The sequence below is a fragment of the Moschus berezovskii genome, chromosome 22, assembly GCF_049115385.1.
Source record: "Moschus berezovskii isolate FMDL1 chromosome 22, NW_MosBer_1.0, whole genome shotgun sequence".
Taxonomy (NCBI): Eukaryota; Metazoa; Chordata; class Mammalia; order Artiodactyla; family Moschidae; genus Moschus; species Moschus berezovskii.
The window spans coordinates 13,344,932-13,366,336 of NC_142481.1; the positions used below are offsets into that span (position 1 = coordinate 13,344,932).

Sequence of the window (21,405 nt, forward strand, 5' to 3'; positions counted from 1 at the left end):
AAGGAAATGAACCCTGAATGTTCATTGGAAGGACTGATGCTGAAGCTGAAGCTCCAATACTTTGGCTACCTGATGTGAAGAGCCAACTCATTGGAAAAGACCCTGATGCTGGGAAAGAGTGAGGGCAGAAGGAGAAGGGGGCAACAGAGGATGAGATGGTTGGATAGCATCACTGACTTAATGGACATGAGTTTGAGCAAACTCTGAGAGATAGTGAAGGACAGGGAAGCCTGGTGTGCTGCAGTCCATGGGATTGCAAAGAGTCAGACATGATTTAGCAACTGAATAGCAACAACAAATTTGTGAAGCAAAACAATGCCATGGTTAAGAGCTCAAACTCTGAAGTCAAGCAGATCCTGTTTAAGTGGCAGGCCAGCCACCTACTAGCTGTGACCTTGAGAAAGGCCTTTTGCCACTTTGCAAAGTCTCACTTCCCTCAGCTCCCCCTCTCTCTCTTGCTCAGTTCAGTTCAGTCGCTCAGTCGTGTCTGACTCTTTGCAACCCCATGAACTGCAGCACGTCAGGCCTCCCTGTCCATCACCAACTCCTGGAGTTCACCCAAACCCATGTCCATCGAGTCGGTGATGCCATCCAACCGTCTCATCCTCTGTCATCCCCTTCTCCTCCTGCCTTCAGTCTTCCCCAGCATCAGGGAATTTTCCAATGAGTCAGCTCTTTGCATCAGGTGGCCAAAGTATTGGAGTTTCAGCTTCAGCATCAGTTCTTCCAATGAACACCCAGGACTGATCTCCTTTAGGATGGACTGGTTGGATCTCCTTGCAGTCCAAGGGACTCTCAAGAGTCTTCTCCAACACCACAGGTCAAAAGCATCAATTCTTTGGCACTCAGCTTTCTTTATAGTCCAACTCTCACATCCATACATGACCACACCACTGGGAAACCATAGTCTTGACTAGATGGACCTTTGTTGGCAAAGTAATATCTCTGCTTTTTAATATACTGTCCAAGTTGGTGATAACTTTCCTTCCAAGGAGCAAGAGTCTTTTAATTTCATGGCTGCAGTCACCATCTGCAGTCATTTTGGAGATCAGAAAAATGAAGTCAGCCACTGTTTCCACTGTTGCCCCATCTATTTGTCATGAAGTGATGGGACCGGATGCCATGATCTTAGTTTTCTGAAAACTAAATTGAGCTTTAAGCCAACTTTTTCACTCTCCTCTTTCACTTTCATCAAGAGAATATTTAGTTCTTTTTCACTTTCTACCATAAGGATGGTGTCATTGTTTATCTGAGGTTATTGATATTTTACTTTGCTCCAAACTCACTGGCTCCCTCTCTGTTTCTGAACACAGTGGGCCCACCAACCTCAGGGCCTTTGCACTAGCTGGTTCTTCTGCTGGGAATGCTCTCCACCAGTATATCCAGATGGCTCCCGCTCTCATCCCCTCGAGGTCTTTGCTCAAAGACTCTCCTTCTTAGGGCAGCCTCTCCTCACTTATTTAAAATGACCACCCCCTCTTCCTAGCATTTCCTTTGTCCTCTCTCTGCTCTGTTTTTGACCACAGCACTTATCACCATCTGATACACCATATATTTTTGATTTGTATTTTAAAATTTTAAGTATAGTTGATCTGCAGTGTTGTATTAGTTTCTACTGTACAACAAAGGGATTCAGTTTTATATATATATATATATATATATGTATAAATATCTGCCTTCCCAGGTGGCCCAGATGATAAAGAATCTGCCTACAATACAGAAGATCTGGGTTATTCCTGAGTCAAGAAGATCCCCTGGAGAAGGAAATGGAAACCCACTCCAGCATTCTGGCCTGGAGAATTCCGTGGACAGAGGAGTCTGGAGCCCTACAGTCCATGGGATCGCAAAGACCGTGAGTGACTAACCAGCTGGACTGAACTGAACTGAACCAGCTGGCACTAGTGGTAAAGAACCCACTTGCCAATAAAGGAGACATAAGAGACAGTTTTGACCCCTGCGTGGGGAAGTTACCCTGGAGGGGGTAACAATCCTATGGATGGAGGAGTCTTGTGGGCTTCAGTCTAAAGGGTTGCAAAGAGTCAGACATGACTGAAGCAACTTAGCCTGCATGCACACACACATACACATATATATTTTTTCATATTCTTTCCCATTATGGTTTATCACAGAATACTGAATATAGTTTCTTGTGCTATTCAGTAGGATCTTGTTTATTTTATATATAGTTTGATATGGCATATCTTTTGCTTTTTACTTATTATTTGTTTCCAAACATACAGGAATGTAGACACTTTGAGGGCAGTGTAAACTCTTTGTCAGTTTTATCCACAGCTACTGTGTTAGGATTATAATTTGTTAAATGAGTAAATGAATAAATAAAACTGACAACAGAGGAATGACTGGATAAACAAGGTGTGGTATATCCATACAGCAAATGGTATTCAGCCTTATAAAGGAAGGAAATTATACTCATACTATACCATAGACGAACCTTGAGGACATTATGGTAAGTGAAGTAAAAGGTGAAAGTCAGTCAGCTGTGTCCAACTCTCTGCAACCCCATGGAGTACACAGTTCATGGAATTCTCTAGGCCAGAATACCAGAGTGGGTTGCCATGCCCTCCTCCAGGGGATCTTCCTAACCCAGGGATCAAATCCAGGTCTCCCACATTATAGGCAGATTCTTTTCCATCTGAGCCACCAGGGAAGCCCTCAATGAAGTAAGCCAGTCACAAAAGGACAAATGCTGCATGATTCCTCTTATATAAGGCACCCAGAACAGCCAAATTCATAGAGACAAGAAGTGGAAAGGTGGTTTCCAGGGGCTGGGGGGAATGGAGGATGGGGAGTTGCTTTTTAATGGATACAGTTTTGCAAGATGAAAAACACCTTTGCAGATGCATGGTGGTGACGGGTGCACCAACAACATGAATGCACTTAATGCCATTGAACTGCACTCTTAAAAATGGTTAATTTTATGTTATATCACTTCAAAGTGGTAAATTTTATGTTATGCATATTTTACCATAATTAAAAATAAATTAATCGATAATTTGAAAAAAGTCTGATGGGGGCTTGTGATATCTACTTCACAGGCTTGCTGTGAAGCCTCAGTAAGATGGTCTATGTGAGGAGCAGATAAATACAGGTTGTGGTTCTCATGGCTGGAGAATTCTAAGTTGTGGCTCTGTGATGAGATGAGAGAAACAGCATAGCACTGTCATGTGGGACATGGCAAGTCCTGGCTTTCCCACTTAGCAGCTGGCGACCACTGAGGCTCAGTTTCCTCCACTGTAACGTGGAGATAACAGTACCTACCCTTGAGGTCATGGGAGGATGGAATGACTTAAAAACTGTAAAATATTTACACCATTGTCTGGCACAGAGGGAGTGGTTAATAAAGGCCAGCTATTCTGGTTGTTTGAAGAGTTCATGATTCCAACATTTATTTATGATAAATATGATAAAATAAATATTATTTCTTTATTTCTATAGCCCCTAAATTCACCCTCCACCCCCAGATAACTGGGCTGTAAAATCATTTGAACTACAGACCCTATAATTTATTGCTACACCCAAATTGCTTTGAGACTACAAGAGGTGCTATTAGTAACTGAGTCAGGACTTCCCTGGTAGTCCAGTGGTTGGGACTCCAGGCTCCTAGTGCAGGGGGCACGGGTTCCATCCCTGGTCGGGGAACTGAGATCCCACATGCCATGGCCAAAAAAGTGAATGAATTAATTAAAAGAATAATTAAGTCAGGACAAGAGGCAGTTAACCCTACCAGCCCATCCCGGGCAACAGTCATCCTTGTATAACTCATCCCTCCAACAAGGGCAGCAGAGAGCAAGTCTCTTGGCTGATGTTACCAAACAGGGCTCACTGGTTCACCCACTCGGCAAGTTTTCTTTGCATCATCAGTTTACTCAACAGAGTTGAGAGTTAAGCCAAAGACAGATGGAAGCACGTGAGCCCTTTCCCCAGTACAGGCTGTGGCTCAGAGGCAAGAACACGGCCCCTGCTGGGTCTGGGTGTTGGCTGGGAGTTGGAGGAAACGATTACCAGGGCCCTGCCTCTGTCTGCACATGCCTCCGAGGACACGGTAGTCTGAGGACATGCAGGTGTGCAGCTAGTGGGAGTCTTTAAAAATATGTCAGATCACGTTCCCTCTTCTGCTCAGAAGCCTTCCATGTGTTCCATCTCTTTCAAGGAAAAAGCCAAAGTCCTTTGCCATCAGTCCTATCATCTGTCCCATAACTGGCAAGCTCACTCCTGGTTGCTTCTCCAAACTCCAGGCACATTCCTGACTCAGGGCCTTTGCACTGGCTGTTCCTGCTGCCTGAAACTCTTCATTTGGATACCCACATTAGCACTTTCTCATTTCCTTCAAATTTCTCTTCCAAAGTCCCCTTCTTAGCAGGGTCTTCCAAATCACCGAGCTGAAAACGACAGATGGCCCCATCCACTACTCCTGCCCCTCTAATTTATTCTCCCATAACTTTTTACATCACCTTCAAACATTCCATGTTGCTGTCATTCAGTCACTAAGTCATGTCTGACTCTTCGTGACTCCATGGACTGCAGCACGCCAGGGTTCTCTGTCTTCCACTAACTCCCGGAGTTTGCTCAAATTCATGTTCATTGAATCAGTGATGCTATCTAACCATCTCATCCTCTGTCATCCTCTTCTCCTTTTGCCTTCGATCTTTTCCAGAATCAGGGTCTTTTCTAATGAGTCAGATCTTTGCATCAGATGGTCAAAATATTAGAGCTTCAGCTTCAGCATCAGTCCTTCCAATGAATATTCAGGGTTGATTGCCTTTAGGATTGACTGGTTTGATCTTCTTGCAGTCCAAGGGACTCTCAAGTCTTCTCTAGCACTACAATTTGAAAGCATCCCATACCATTTAGTTATTCATTGTCTCTTAATTATTATCTATCCCCTCTCCCTCCCTCATGGGAAATAGATGGGGAAACAGTGGAAACAGTGTCAGATTTTATTTTTTTGGGCTCCAAAATCACTGTGGATGCTGACTGCAGCCCTGAAATTAAAAGACATTTACTCCTTGGAAGGAAAGTTATGACCAACCTAGATAGCACATTAAAAAGCAGAGACATTACTTTGCCAACCAAGCTCCATCTAGTCAAGGCTATGGTTTTTCCAGTGGTCATGTATGGATGTGAGAGTTGGACTGTGAAGAAAGCTGATCGCTGAAGAAATGATGCTTTTGAACTGTGGTGTTGGAGAAGACTGTTGAGAGTCCCTTGGACTGCAAGGAGATCCAACCAGTCCATTCTAAAGGAGATCAGTCCTGGGTGTTCATTGGAAGGACTGATGCTAAAGCTGAAACTCCAATACTTTGGCTACCTCATGCAAAGAGTTGACTCACTGGAAAAGACTCTGATGCTGGGAGGGATTGGGGGCAGGAGGAGAAGGGGACGCCAGAGAATGAGATGGCTGGATGGCATCACTGACTTGATGGACATGAGTTTGAGTGGACTCCGGGAGTTGGTGGTGGACAGGGAGGCCTGGTGTGCTGTGTGCTGTGATTTATGGGGTCGCAGAGAGTCGGACATGACTGAACTGAACTGAACTCCCTCCCTCAACACACATAAATGTCAACTCCACAAATGTAAGTACCTTTTTCTGTTTGTTTCCTGTGGTATTCTCAGCACCTAGAACAGAGCCTAGAATGTAGTAGATGTTTGATAAATAATTTGTTGAATGGTCTGTGAGGCAGGTATTTTCCCACTTTACAGGTGAGGAAACTGAGACTGTGAGGTGGAAAATCACTTGACCAAGGCCACACAGTAGAGAAAGTGTCAGAGCTGGGATTTATTTAAGAAACACATTCATTCAGGATAAAGATGTGGTACACACCCACAATGGGATATTACTCAGCCATAGAAAGAAGGAGATAATGCCATTTACAGAAACAGGGATGAACCTAGAGATTATTATTCTAAGTGGAGTAAGTCAGACAGAGAAAGACAAAACCATATGATATCACTTACAGAAAGAAAGTGAAAGTGAGGTCGCTCAGTCGTGTCCAATTTTTTGCGACCCCATGGACTGTAGCCTATCAGGCTCCTCCGTCCATGGGATTTTCCAGGCAAGAGTACTGGAGTGGGTTGCCATTTTCTTCTCCAGAGGATCTTCCCAACCCAGGGATCAAACCCAGGTCTCCAGCATTGTAGGAAGACGCTTTACTGTCTGAGCCGTCAGGGAAGATCTAAAATGTGACCACAAATGAACTTATTACAAAACAGAAACAGATTCACAGACACAGAGAATAGACTTGTGGGTGCCAAAGAAAGGAAGGTGGGGGAGGAAAGGAGTGGGAGTTTGCAGTTGACAGATGCAAACTATTATACATGGAATGGATAAACAACAAGGCCCTCCTGAATAGTACAGGGAATTACATTCAATATTCTTTGATAAGCCATAATTGAAAAGAATGTATGTATATGTATAACTGAATCACTTTGAAGTACAGAAGAAATTAACACAACATTGTAAATCAACTACACTTGAATAAAATAGATTTTTAAAATGCAAAAACAAAACAAAAACCCCCTGCATTAATGCAGCAAATGTTTATTGAGCACCTACTGTATCCCAGCTGCCATTCTGGGAGCTGGGGGTAGAATTCCGAGTGATTGAAGGGAGCCCCAAACCAGGGTGTCAGACCCCGGAGCCTCTTTGTGGACATAATATTGTGCATGAAGGGAAACTGAGGCCAGACAATGGAAGGAAGGCACAGGGCCCCAGCCAGGGGACAGGTGCTCAGTGTTGGAAGTGGGCTTGGCTCTGCAGGAGCTGTCCTGGTTGTAGGATGAACTGGAAAGTTGTCCTGGGTCTGCAGGTCCAGAACCACAGGAGGCAGTGGAGAGGTGGGTGAGAAGTGCTGTACCAGCCACGTCAGTCCAGGCCAGAGACTCTCTGGGGCATACTCAGCACCCAAGGGGAGCAGGGAGACCGAGATCAGAGATGAGGAGGAAGAGACAGAGAGAAGGGCATGGGAAGGACAGATTAGAGGTAACCAGAGACCTGGAGGGAGAGACAGGTCAGAGATGACCTCTGAGCCACCGTCCAAGCCACTGATGGTTTAAGACTGGGATTTCAGTTCAGAAGTCTTTCCTGATTTCCTCCTTGAACATTGAAACGTCATTCTTCCGTAAGCCAAGATGTCATATACTCTTGTCTACCTGTGAAGGCAGGTATGTCCTAGGTGATCACCTCAATGACTGTGGACAGCTCCATCTGAGAAGCAAAGTTGCCCCTGGGTTTGGGGAGAAGATAGACTGAGGCATTTCAGTATCTTCCCAGAGATCCTGGGAAAGTGAAGTCGTGGGCCTTTCAAAGACCCCAGGAATCAACCATGTTTCAAATACACTGAAAAGTCAGGTGGGAAAATGATGCATCAGCCCTGCTTAAGATCATCCTTGGGCCTGCATCTTTTTGTCTTTCAGTGGCAGCCCACAGACTCAGGCAATAACTTTTTTAAAAAAACAATAATTTTATTTATTTATTTATTTTTGGCTGTGCTGGGTCTTTGTTACTGGGCAGGCTTTCTCTAATTGCAGCGAGAGGAGGCTGCTCTCCAGTTGAGGTGCTCGGGCTTCTCACTGCGGTGGCTTCTCTTGTTGCAGAGCACGTCCTCTAGGGTGCATGGGTGTCAGTAGCTGCAGCCCAGGGGCTCAGTGCTTATGGCTTCTGGGCGCTAGAGCACAGGCTCAATAGTTGTGGCACATGGGCTTAGCTGCTCCTTGGCATGTGGGATCTTCCCGGACTAGGGCTTGAAGCTGTGTCTCCTTCATTGGCAGGCAGACTCTTTACCACTGAGCCACCAGGGAAGCCCAGGTGATAGCTTCTTTTATTGAATTGTAGTTGATTTACAGTTTGTGTTAGTTTCAGCTGTACAGAAAAGTGAAAGCAGTAGCTTCTTCAATGAATGCGTGTGACCCAAGAGTTTGCTCCTAGAGACTGCTCCTTCAGTAACACTCTCTGGGGAGGCTGGAGACCCCCGTAGAACAGTGTACACTCCAGCAAAGAGAAAAACTTTCGAGAAAAACGTCATGTTGATGTTTGGCAGAAATCAAACCAATATTGTAAAGCAATTATCCTTCAGTTAAAAATAAATAAATTAAAAAAAGAGCAAACTAAAAAAAAAAACAACTCGAAGCAATCCACATCAATATGGGAATGAGTGAATACATTATGGTATCTCAACAATAGAAGCCACAGAAACATTAAGAAGAAAGAGAACTCTGCATGCTGCAAAGGTACAATAACCAAGATAGATGGCTAAAGAAAGGTCCACAATGGGATGCTAAGAGCGCTTATTTTTGTAAAACATATACATAGATTCATATTTATGTGTGCATTTGAACAAACAAAATTTGAAGGATGTGAAGGAAATCATTAGTCATGCTTGTCACCAAGTTTATAGCTTGTGATCTAGGAATAGGATGGGGAGGAGGACTTGATTTTCACTTTATTATTAATTCATAATTAATTAATTAGACCATGCCTCATGGCTTGCATAAACTTAGTTTCCAGACCAAGGACTCCAGAACCTGGGCCCTGGCAGTGCCAAGGTGCCCAGGTCCTTACCACAGGACTGCCAGGGGAACTGCCATATTTTCACTTTATATACTCTCGTTCTGCAGGATTAATTTTTTATTAAGTGTTTGCTTTACCCTCATAGCTCAGTTGGTAAAGAATCCACCTGCAATGCAGGAGACCCCAGTTCGATCTGCTGGATCAAAGATCTGCTGGAGAAGGGATAGACTACCCACTCCAGTATTCTTGGGCTTCCCTTGTGGCTCAGCTGGTAAAGAATCTGCCTGCAATGTGGAAGACCTGGGTTCAATATCTGGGTTGGGATCCCTGGGATCCCTGGAGAAGGGAAAGTCTACCCTCTCCAGTATTCTTGCCTGGAGAACTCCATGGACGGTATAGGCCATGGGGTCACAAAGAGTCGGACACGACTGAGCAACTTTCACTTTACATGTGCAATTAAAAAGTAGTTTAAATAAAATGATTAGCCAGTGTTTACAAAGCTGTCTAATTTTTAGATAACTCTAACAAAACTGATCGTTTTAAAAGCATTTTGTATTTTGAGTTAAATGTGCTGTTTATTTTACCTAGAAGTTGGAGGATTATGTTTAATTAGTTTTTTTTAAATTATTATTTAGCAAATGGAAAAAAAAAAAAACCAAACACCTTTCGGGTGTTTTCCACAGGCTTGGCACAATCTATAGTTCCTAAGTGAGAACTGACCTCAGGATTAACTATAGCTAGGGTAAGTCTGTGCTTCCCATCTACCCTTCTCACCTGAGCCTGGTCTCCAGCATGTGTTTTCCAAAACCAATGAGAAACGGAGTACCTTCTTGCCAAATTGGCAAACAAGGATGTCACAGTCATCAGCGATTCCAGCCCTCCAAATGTGAACTTCTGAGCCCTGAGGAGACCCAGGAAGGAGAACAATACCAGCGATCCCACAGCCATTAGGCTGCATCCACTCACTATGGTAAACTCTGAGGAACTCAGGACGTGAATAAACACAAGATACTGGCTCCCATAGGGGAGATGCATATGAAAGGAATCAGTTCAGTGAGCCCAGACTCTTGCATTTTCCCACACATAGAAAAGCACTAAATTCCTTAACGGGATATCTGGTTTCCTTTAATTAACAATAATTTCTTACTGTTCAGGCTACCTGCCCTTTGTTGTAAAACTTTTATATAATCTGGCTCTTCCCCTCACTTCCTAGGAGCAATTCTCTGGGTTACTTGAGATGCTCTGTCGGTCTTAAGTCCTAAAAATTTCCACCAGATAAAACATAACTGTCAACTTTTAGGTTGTGTCTATATATATATATATATTTCTTTTTTTTTAAGTTGATACCAGCAATCACAAAATCACTGGCTAGTGTTAAAGAAGGAGGTGCAGAGAGGGAAGGGATTCTCCCTGGAGTCACACAGCAGCCCTGGCCTGGACAAAGTCATGGACACTGACCTGCAGAGAAGGGTGGAAAGGCGGGGCTCTCCTGAAAAGCTCTGTTGGCTTCCAGAAACCTCTCAGGCTGGAAGTGTTAGGGGAAGCACACTGATTAGAACCGCCCACTCTGGCCAGGCACCATAGTAACTATTTGCATGAGTTGTTTTAAGACAGGAGCTCCTGATAAGGAATACAGAACTAATAAGCCACCACCAACCTGAAGAGCTCGGGAAAGGTGGAAAGGAGACACAGGGTGTCTGTCCACTTCCCAGAATCCGTCTCGCTAGCATCCATCTTGGCTGAGCGATGCGTGCGCCTCAAGAAAGACTCTGAAAATGATTGGCCAAAGACCACCCAGAAACTAATGCCATCACCATAAAACCCGAGACTGCAAGCTACGCAGCAGAGCTGTTTTCCTGGGTTCTCTTACCCTACTGCTCTCCACCTGGGTGCCGTTCCCAATAAAGTCTCTTGCTTTGTCAGCACATGTCTCTTTGGACAATTCTTTTCCGAGTGTTAGACAAGAGTCCAGTTTCTGGCCCTGGAAGGGGTTCCCTTTCCTGCAACAGAAGGAGGAGGGATCCTGGAACTGGTCAGGGTTGGGAGAATGGAGTGGAGCAATGGGAACACTGTGGTGCCCTGTGAAGAGAGTCTGTCCAGATGTTCATGGCTGCCATACCCAGGAAAGCAACCAGAAGTGGGCTTCTCACACATTGACCCAAAATCCCTGGTCTACTCAGCCCTGGGGAACAGCAGGGTGGGGACACTGTGGACTTTGGGGTCTGTGGAGCCTGAAACCAAGGTCACAGGTGCGAGACCTTGCACGAAGACCATAGATGTGGAGTCCTGCCCCAAGCTCATGAGCTTGGGAACTGACTGAATCCCATTGTAATGGTTGCCAAAAGCCCTTCCGATCCTTACCGGCCAGCTTCCTGACCCCATATTAGGTAAAATGCCCACCCCTGTTCTCATCCTTTAGCGCCCTAACCAATCACCTAATGCTACCCTTCCAGCAGGAGTTTTCTTTACCTTGAGGCTGTAAGAATTGGCTAATAGCCCATGAAAGGCATTGACTCTTCCCTTGAGCTGGCCCAGTGTTCTAAGAGTTGGCTCTCCCTGTCTGTCAGAAGGATGGTCTGCTGCGCTTGCAGTGCTCTCATTATCTCTGTTCTTTGTCCTTAATAAACTCACTCCTTTCTGAAATGCTCTGTGTCTGGACAGTCTTTTCCAATGTGCCATCAGACTGCTACAACAGATTCAGCAGACCTGGGCTCGAATCCCAGCTCTGTCACGTCCCACCTGAGAGACCCAGCAAGCGACTTCTCCCTGAACCTCAGTTCCATCTGCAAAATAGGCATAAGAATAGCACCTGTCCACAAGAGTCCATAAAACAGTGAGAAATCAGTTGGCACATGCTAAACCTTCAATAAGTGACTATTATTACTCAGGGCTATCACATGGACCGGGTTATCCTGGTAGCTCAGTGGAAAAGAATCTGCCTGCCAAAGCAGGAGCCATGGGTTTGATCCCTGGGTGGGGAAGATCCCCAGGGGAAAATAATGGCAACTCACTCATGTACCTGTATTCTTGTCTGGGAAATCCCACAGACAGGGGAGCCTGGTGGGCCACAGCCAATGGGGTTGCAAAAGAACCGGATGCAACTTCGCAGCGACTGAACAGCAGTCACATGGGCTGTCACCACAGCAGGACGGAAATCCCAGAAGGGCACTTTTTCTTCATACCATGCAATCCACAGGCCACTTGCCCAGAGAAGATTTTTTTTTTTTAATTATCACAAAGATACACCATAAAAGCTGGTGGCTCCTCTGGTGTTACTTACATGGTTTCTGACTACAAAAACAGATTTCAGCCCTTGGTGAGAACACTTGCCTGTTTCAGATCATGGTTAGCTGTTCTGATGACTTTTGAGCAATGTCATAGATTTCTTAACTTCTCCACCCAAGAGTACATGTGTCATTAATTCAAGCAAACAAGCAAACATCCCAGTCCACACTAAGGACATTCGGGAACTTTCAGGCCATTGAGGACCAAAGTTCAGGCACTCCCCTGGCAGCCTCTCTCCTCAGCGCTACTCACCACTTGCTGTTGAGGGGGGAAGAAAGTCCCCACTCCACACATAAAAAGCGGTGAATGCAGGTAGATCTCGTCTCAGATTTAGGGAGATTTGTTTTCAGGAATAGCTTTATTTATTTATTTTAAAGATTTTTTTTTAAAGTCTATTTTTGAATTTTGAAAGTCTATTGAATTTGTTACATTATTGTTTCTATTTTTAAAAAATGTTTATTTATTGTTTTTGGCTGTACTGGGTTTTTTTGCTGCCTGTGGGCATTCTCTAGTTGGGGAGAGTGAGGGCTATTCCGTAGGGTAAGGGAGTTAGAGAAGGCAAGGTCCGGAAAGAGAATGAGACTGAGATCACCTTTAATGAGGCGAGAAGGGGCAGCAGTCAGATTAGTGAGCTGCTGCACTAACCCTAGAAAAGACTAAGCATATACAGCCGTATATGTGGAAATCTATTGTCTTAAGGGGGCCTGTTCTTCTCCAAGGTTGTTCAGAGTAGTGATTTCTTAAATGGCTTGGGCAAGGACTTCTGGAGATCAGCCAGAGGCTGGACTGGCTGGGAGCTGCTGTAATCAACCTTAATATCCATTTTTTTCCTTTGGGTGAGAGAGTTCTTTGTTTTGCATAGAATGGTGGGGAGGACCCAGAGGGGAGTTTTAATTCCAGGCTATTTTGAGCCATGTAACTTTCCTTCATGTTCTGTAGCTGCAGTGCAAGGGTTTCTCATTGCAGTGGCTTCTCGTTTGCAGAGCACAGGCTCTATCTAGGGAATGTGGGCTTCAGTAGTTGTGGCTCCTGGGCTCTAGAGCACAGGCTTAATAGTTGTGGTATACAGGCTTAGTTGCTCCAAGGCACAGGGATCTTCCTGGACCAGGGATGGAAGCCACGTCTCCTGCATTTACAGGCAGATTCTTTACCACTGAGCCACCAGGGAAGCCACTATTGCTTCTATTTTGTTTGGGGTTTTTTTTGGCCACAAGGCATGTGAGATCTTAACTCCCTGACCAGGGATTCAACCTGCACCCCATGCGCTGAAAGGTGAAGTCTTAACCAATGGACTGTCAGGGAAACCCCTGCTTATTTATTTTAACACTTATTAGTGATATAGCTTGTGGCCCTAAAATAGAAAAGGTGGAGAGGCACTGATTTCTGATTTGATGTCCAACTCCCTCAGACATGTCTGACTCTTTCTGACCGTATGGACTGCAGCCCACCAGGCTACTCTGTCCATGACATTTCCCAGGCAAGAACAACATCATGGGTTGCCATTTCTTCCTCCAGGGGATCTTCCCAACCCAGGGATCGAACCCAAGTCTCCTGAATTGGCAGGCAGATTCTGTACCACCGAGTCCCCTGGGAACTCTATGATTTCTGACCACCCTTGTTTTTAAAACTCTATTTTTTAATACAAGGAGGAAGTAAAGAGAAACATTTATTGATATTACCACCTACAAAGAAGTGTTTAGCGTTTCCTTATTGCTACCATGTTTTAGACTCTATTTTAAATATTTTACTTATACCCTGCTGCTGCTGCTGCTAAGTCACTTCAGTCGTGTCCGACTCTGTGTGACCCCATAGATGGCAGCCCACCAGGCTCCCCCGTCCCTGGGATTCTCCAGGCAAGAACACTGGAATGGGTTGCCATTATACCCTACTTAATATCATAAAACCTGCAAGAAGCATATGCTGCTACTGCTAAGTTGCTTCAGTCATGTTCGACTCTGTGCGACCCCATAGACGGCAGCCCACCAGGCTCCGCCGTCCCCGGGATTCTCCAGGCAAGAACACCGGAGTGGGTTGCCATTTCCTTCTCCAATGTGTGAAAGTGAAAAGTGAAAGTGAAGTCGCTCAGTTGTGCCCGACTAGTAGCGACCCCATAGACTGCAGCCCACCAGGCTCCTCTGTCCATGCGATCTTCCAGGCAAGAGTACTGGAGTGGCTTGCCATTGCCTTCTCCAAGAAGCATATAAGCATATATAAAGTCCTCACTTTTATACACAAAAAATAATTCAGGCTCAACTATGTTATATAACCGTTCCAACGTTATGAAGATTCTGAGTCATGGCTAGGGTTCAGTTGCAGGCACCTGGCTCTGAACTATTGTAATACATGACAGAAACCACAAGCTAAGTAGGTTATACATAAAGTTATTTAGTTGCTGGAACAATATGTTGAAATAATTTGTTATCCGTGAGTGACGAATGAAGCAACTGAGACTTAAAGCAATTTAATAACATGGTAAGTTGAACACAGATAATTGATTTTAGAACAAGACCCAGTCTAGCTAGAACAATGGTCTATACCACCCTGTGCCCAATTTTCCTAAAGCAAATTTCTCCTTCTAAAAAAATACAGTTATCTCGATGTCTAAAAATAATAAAATTGAAAGGATCATTGAAGCCATTAAATCCTAATTTTATCTAATTCTTTTACTATTGACCTCGTAAAATTTTTACTAGAATGTTAATGAAGTTTGCCTTTATGCCTTAGTTCTTTTAGTTCTTTGTCATTTTTCATTTTCTTTTTTTAACCATCAGACGGATGGGATAATTGTTAGGGACATATAACCTTTCCAGATGGTTCAGCTGCAAAGAATCTGCCTGTCAGGCAGGAGACTTGAGTTTGACCCCTGGGTTGGGACGATCCCCTGGAGAAAAAAAATGGCAACTCATTCCAGTATTCTTGTCTGGGAAATCCCACAGACCGGGGAGCCTGGTGGGTTACAGTCCATGGGGTCACAAAAGAGTCAGACACAACTCAGTGACTAAACAAAACAAAACAAACAAATAACCATAAAAGAGAAGCAGGGATAAAGGGTTTCAATAAAGGGGTGGCTGGATATGGGTGTGGATGGAGCTTGGCTCACTCAGGCTGGGGTGTAGGATGGAGCTGTAAGTGGGAAGGAAAGGAGGTAGGCGGGGCCTGGGGCCAGGGTTAGCTCTCCCCGGAACTGTCACATTCCTTTGAGGAAGTCTGAGAATATCCAGGTAAAACTTTGCTTTTCACGTCACTGGGGAGTTCTCTCTGTCAGGGAAGGAGGAGAAATCATGCTTTATCTGATGGTTGTTAGTTCATCTCCACATACTTAGAGAAGGTTGGACCTCCCCTGGTGTCCTGCCCCACGTAGTGGACACTATGGTGGCCGCCCACACCTCCTTTGGGACTGAAACATTTAGTTTGAGCTCCTGGGAGCGTCTGCTGCTAACAACTCAGACCTGACTCCTTTCCAAGAACTGTCTTTGACAAAGGGAGCTTACCTTGCCCCAGTCAGAGCCCCTCCCCACAGAAAGCCATGACCAGCCACTATTGATGCAGGAGTATGAAGCTAGCCCCTTGCTCTGGTTTAGGACACCTCTGTGGGCCCCAGAGTCCCAGAGCCCCTGGTGGGACCGACCGGGGCCTCTATGCAGCCGAGTCACAGTCCACTAGCACCTGCTCCCCATTCTGCAACCCCAGCTTCCCCAGGGGGTCACTCCCTGGAGGCTTCCCTGGTGAAACTCCTGCATGTTTATCTCCATCTCAAAGTCTGTTTCTAGGAAACCAACCTCAGACAAGCTGTGCTCACAACAGTGAAACTGTCTCCAAGCTCCTGGTGGCCTTGTCTTTCGAAGCAAAACACTGACTCAAGAGTTAATGATTGGGAAAAGTGAAGCTGTAGAACAAAGGATAGCTGTTGGGCTGGGGAACTGGAGCGATTTAGATGGTAACCCAGCCACAAAGAGAGTCACTGAACTTCCAGTTCTCTGAAAGACACAGATAAAGCCTGACACACATTTGTAAGTTATTACTTTTACAGGAAGAAGATTCTCGACCCCCATCAACCCAAATGAAAAAGAAGACCCGCTGTGCAGATGAAAACTGCTGACCACAAGAACATGGACCCTAGACTGGTTGAAACCAGAAGGTTGATGATGCTTGAAACTTCACCTTGATGCCAACCAATCCAAGAATTGGCCATGAGTTGATCACATCCTGCTCCCTGAACGCTATAAAACTCCTTACTATCCCCTCCAGGGTGGGCCACACGGTCTTCAGGGCATTAGACCACTGTGACCCTCTTTGCCTGGCCAAGAAATTAAAGCTACTCTTTTCTACTTCCCTCCAAATTCCATCTCCATGTTTCTGTTCAGCACCGGTGAACACAGGCTGAGTTTTGGCAACAAGAGTAGGTGTAGACCTGGGACTTCTTACTCCAGGCAATTCCAGGGCAAAACACGATTTCCCAGGCACCTCCTCTCTCCTTCATGGTGACTGACGCAAATGCCCCATGTGGACAAGATCAGACAGATACTTCTCTCTACACCGTGCACTTGTTCATCTGAGGGCCAGAGAGGGCCTTCTGGAGAAGGTGACTTCTAGCAAGTTCTAGGAGAGAAGAGTGTGAGCCATGAGGGTCTCTGAGTGAAGGGCATTTCCCTGGTGCAAAGCCCTGAAATGAGAGAAGCCCTGGAACATGCAAGGACAATGAGGAGGTCTAGTGGGCTGGAGTTAGCTAGGAAGACAATGCAGGAGGTCAGCTCAAATAGGGGACTGGAGGGTATATGATGCAGGGTCACTTGGTGTTTACTTGGAGATGGGAGCCATGGGGGAGTTTTAAGCAGAGGAGTGCTTAGTCGCTCAGTTATGTCTGAATCTTTGCGACCCTTTGGACTATAGTCCACCAGGCTCCTCTGTCCATGGGATTTCCCAGGCAAGAATACTGGAGTGGGCTGTCATTTCTTTCTCCAGGATATCTTCCTGACCCAAGGATCGAACTCAATTCTCCTGTGTCTCCTGCATTGTAGGCGGGATTCTTTACACACTGTGGCATCAGGGAAGCTCTCTAAGCAGAGGAAGGATATGACTTAACAGGAGTTATAGACTACTCTGGCTTTGGTGTTGACAATAGTTGGAAAAATAACCAAAATAGCGAACATGTTTGAGCATTTACTATGTACCATCAATCCACTGAATCCTCACAGCCATACAGAGTATTGAGGTAGTATTATTATATCCATTGGATCATAGAGTAGACTGAGGCTCAGAGAGGTTGAGTCACTTTTCCAGAATTGCACAGCTGGGCAGTGAAGGTGCAGGGATTCTAGGTGACTCCAGAGGCTTAGTTCTCAACGGTTGTGCTTTGGTGTTCCATCAGGGAGCTGGCAATCCCAGACCTCCTTGGGTTGGAGTGAGGGTCAAGTTATGGATGGATCCAGGAACCTAATACTGAGAGGCCCAATCTTGCAGCTCTACCGAGGAGGCCAGAAACACCAGCTGAACCCAGAGGATCCATACTCAGCCTGTATCTTAGGCATACAGTATCTCCTGAACTGGGTGTCCTGGGTGATGGCACAGGGCATGCCCAGAGATAGGATGCCAGCATACCTCAGGATCTCATGGAAGACAGCATCTGTGTGTGGCGTCTGGGCACTGTACCCCTGGCAGGGCCACCTCTCTGGCCCCACCACATGGTCAATCTCTTGTTGCATGAGTTCTGCTCCATTCAGAAAAGGGTGGGGAAAAGGAAGTCTTGACCATGGGAAGGCTTGTCATCCTGGGCACCCACCCCTACCCTCACCTTCCCAGGCTTCAAGCCCAGGATTGCATTAATGGCAGTCACCTTGCATGCTCTAAAACGGATACCCAGTCTTCGCTGGGGGTCCAGTGGTTAAGAATCCACCTGCCAATGCAGGGGACACGGCTTCGATCTTCCTGGTCCAAGAAGATTCCAAATGACACAGGCAACTAAGCCTGTGCACCACAACTATTGCCTGGAGCCCATGCTCTGCAACAAAAGAAGCCGCCACAAAGAGAAGCCCGCATGCTGCAAGAACAAGGAGCTCCTGCAGCCCGGAATTACAGGAAACCCACGCACAGCAAGGAAGACCCAGGGCAGCCAAAAGTAAATTTTAAAAAATGGGTACTCCACTCCACCCCACTCCCCCAGCCTCCAAGCAAGGTGTTATTAGAACTTGATCCTTATACCCAGCTTGACAACATCAGAAGAGAAAGGGTTGGTCCTAACCGGTAACCTGTGGGTACTTCAGGAGGACCAGGAGCCCGTATCTGAGGGTGTTGCTGGTTGTCTCCACTCTGGCAAAAAAGATGTTGAGAGCACAACTGAGCAAATTCTCTTCACTAAATTCTGAGTGTGTTGGGGGGTCCCCTTCCTCCTACATGCAAAAACACAGGATGCTGGAATTAGGGAGGAGCCAAAAGAGACTTTTCAGATAGCCAAAAGATCTATTCAGATCCCTGATTACACTGCTCCTTCCTGACTCTCTGACCACAGCAGGCATCACCAATCAATCACAGAACTCTTTGATACTAAACCTCAGAATTCTTTTCAGATGAACAAAGTTGACACCCAAAATGAAGCCTGTTTATAGTTCCAGGGCTAGAACAAAGGCTGCCCCATCAGAACTTCTATTTTACTGATGGAAAACCAGAGGTTCAGAGATGTGGGGGGAATTGTACCCTCTCACACAGTAAACAAAGTCAGAGTGGGGAATCTGGGACCCAAGTCTCTTGAGTTTCATCCAAGGATAGGACTCTCAGATCCCAAGACCCTCAGCTCCTACTAGATCCCAGAACACACTGCATCTTGCTCCAAGTCTCACCTGCTGCATGCAAGTGAGGAAGGCATCCATGAAATCCCAGGGACTGAGCCGGGTCCAAGGAGACCTCATGGCTTCCTCAATACTCCAGCCACAAGCTCCTTCTGTTTCTCAAAGACCTCAAAGAGACAGCTGTGTGGAGAAAAAAAAAAAACTGTGTGGAAAGTGGATCAGAAAAGCAGGGAAAAGGCTATACATCTTGGGGAGGAAAGAGGCCCTGGAGAGAATGTGTCTTGGCACATGCTATTCCCTCTGCCTGAAATCCTGTTCCCCACCCTTCCTCTCACTTTTGCTGGTTTACTCTTGCTCATCACTGAGGTTTCACATTGGATGTGATCTCCTCCAGGAAGCCTTCCCTGACCTCCAGACAATGATAAGCTGTTTCTCTGTGCTGCCACGGCTGCATGAGCATTAGCTCCCCCACCCCACCCCACCCTCTGACATGTCACTGTCTGGTGACTGTTCTATCTCCTCCTCTAGGATGAGAGTTCTCTGAGGTCAGGTCCCTGTGAGATTGGCTGGGACCTTGGACCCTTTACTGGAGTGCTAGCTCTTGGACAAACATCTCCCGGAGCTAGAAAACAAAGAAACTAGAAGCTGCTGAAAATAACTGCACGCATGCGCAGTTGGGGCAATTAGGAAGAAAAAGATACAAAGAGGCCCCAAACCAACGTCCACTTCTGAGGTGCCCAGAGGAAAAGCAGGGTACTGCACATGATCAGCCCTGCCCACAGCATTGCTGAGGGAGTGGGCAGACCATCTAAGCTACACCTCCTGCCCCATCCGCCTATCTGCCCCATCCTCACCCCGTTTAAGAAACCACTTTGCTCTCCTCCTTGGAGAGAGCAAAGGAACTTGTTTCATATCTTCAGTTTTTGGTATTGCAGCCTAAGCCCCCCAAAAGCCTTGCCTGAAATTCTTGTCTGGTCTCAATTTATACTGATTAAAGGGTTCAAGGTTACCAGGTCAGGATCACCCTGTCTTCCGCAGGTTGGCCAGTGCAGGTTGACACAGGATAGCAGGTTCAGTGAGCATGGACTGAATGATTGTTAAATCTGTCATGGCCCTGATCCCTCTGGGCTATCAGGTTTGGTAACGTGTCTGTCATCCCATGATGACACAGCTAAGTATATCTTGGCTCCTGGTGTGTCTCCAGTATCCAAACAAGAGGTGAACACACAATACAGGCTTATGTATGTTGGCAGACATAACTGAAAGAAGGGACTTTGGAGGAAGGGCTGTGCGATTGGGATTGGGGTGGCTTCAGCAGGTACCTTCACCCAAAAATTGTCCACCTGCTGCAGGCTTTCAGCCAGCAGCCCTAGGAAGTCTTCATCCTGGGAGTCAAAACAATGGTCAAAGATCATGGAACAGATGATGTTGGAGACCAAGCAGCAAATCAGGAAGGTGGGGTGGAAGGATGTATCTGTGCCAAGGTCAAGAGAGGCAAGCTGTTCTCCCAGTCACTCTCCACTTGGTAGCCAGAGCGCGATCCCTTCCAAGCACACATCGGACCATCTCACTCTCCTGCTAAAAGCCATTCCATGGCTCCCAGGGCCTTCCTCAGGAATTTGTTGTTGTTCAGTCGCTAAGTCATGTCTGACTCTTCGCGACCCTATGGACTGCAGCATTCCAGGCTCTTCCCTGTCCTTCACTGTCTCCTGGAGTTTGCTCACATTCATGTCCATTGAGTTGGTGATGAGAACCAACAGGGGTCTTATGCGTGAATGTCCATCTCAGGGTCACTTGCTGTGGACCCACCCTGCAAAATCCTGTGTAGTATCTCCCCACTTTGTGCCAAGGATCTCTGTGTCCTAATCTTTACAACCTGAGAATATGTTAAAATATCTTTCATGGTATAGGGGGCTTTGCAGATGGGACGAAGTTAAGGATCTTGAGGTGGGGAGATTAACCTGGATTATCTGGATGAACCCAATGTAACAGTAAGAGTTTTTATAAGAGGGAGGCAGAGCGAATTCCCTGGTGGTCCAGTGGTTATGACTCCATGCTTTCACTGCAGGAGGCACAGGTTCTATCCCTGGTTGGGGAACTGAGATCCTGCAAGCCATGTGGTGTGTCACCCCGGAGGAAAAAAGGAGCGAGGCAGAAAGATCAGACATAGAGAGATTGAAGGACAGTGGCAGAGGTCAGAGAAGAAAGAAGATGCTATACTCCTGGCTTTGAAGACTGAGGAAGGGGCCATGAACCAAGAGATGCAGCATCTAGAAACTGAAAATGTGTAAGATAATAAAAATAAATAAAAAAGCTGTAAGATGACACAGCTAAATAAATAAGCTGTAAGATAATACATTTGTGTTATTTGAAGGCACTGAGTTTGTGATTGTTTTTTATATCAGCCATGGGAAACTGATATATCATGTGACTTTCCATCTGGGGTCATCCCAGTCTATATTTGTTTACTAAGTCTGCTGTAACAAGGATCATGGAGTCATCAGAGTTGATTCCTTCTAAAAACCATGGGAGAGAATCTATTCCAGGCCTCTCGCCTCGTGTCTGGTGGTTTGCTGGCCATCTTTGATGTTCCCTGACTTCTAGAAGCATCATCCTGATCTCTGCCTTCATCTTCCTATGGCATTCTCTCTGGATGTGTCTGTGTCCTGAACCACCCCTTTCATAAAAACACCAGTCAAACAAATTGAGGCCCACACTAAGGACCTCTTTTTAACTTGATTACATTTGCAATTAATGATTACATCTTCAAATAAGGTCACATTCTGAGGTACTGGGGGTTAAGGCTTCGAT

The 21,405-nt window shown here is 45.9% G+C and overlaps 1 long non-coding RNA gene across 1 annotated transcript; it reads right to left on the bottom strand.

Moving 5' to 3' along the window:
• Window positions 1-5,787: 5,787 nt before the first annotated feature.
• Window positions 5,788-19,706, bottom strand: LOC129546214 (uncharacterized). The gene is made up of 3 exons (XR_008683842.2): window positions 19,605-19,706; window positions 18,646-18,774; window positions 5,788-6,194 (listed from the first exon to the last, which is right to left on the bottom strand). It is a non-coding gene; the product is annotated as an uncharacterized LOC129546214 (long non-coding RNA).
• Window positions 19,707-21,405: the final 1,699 nt, after the last annotated feature.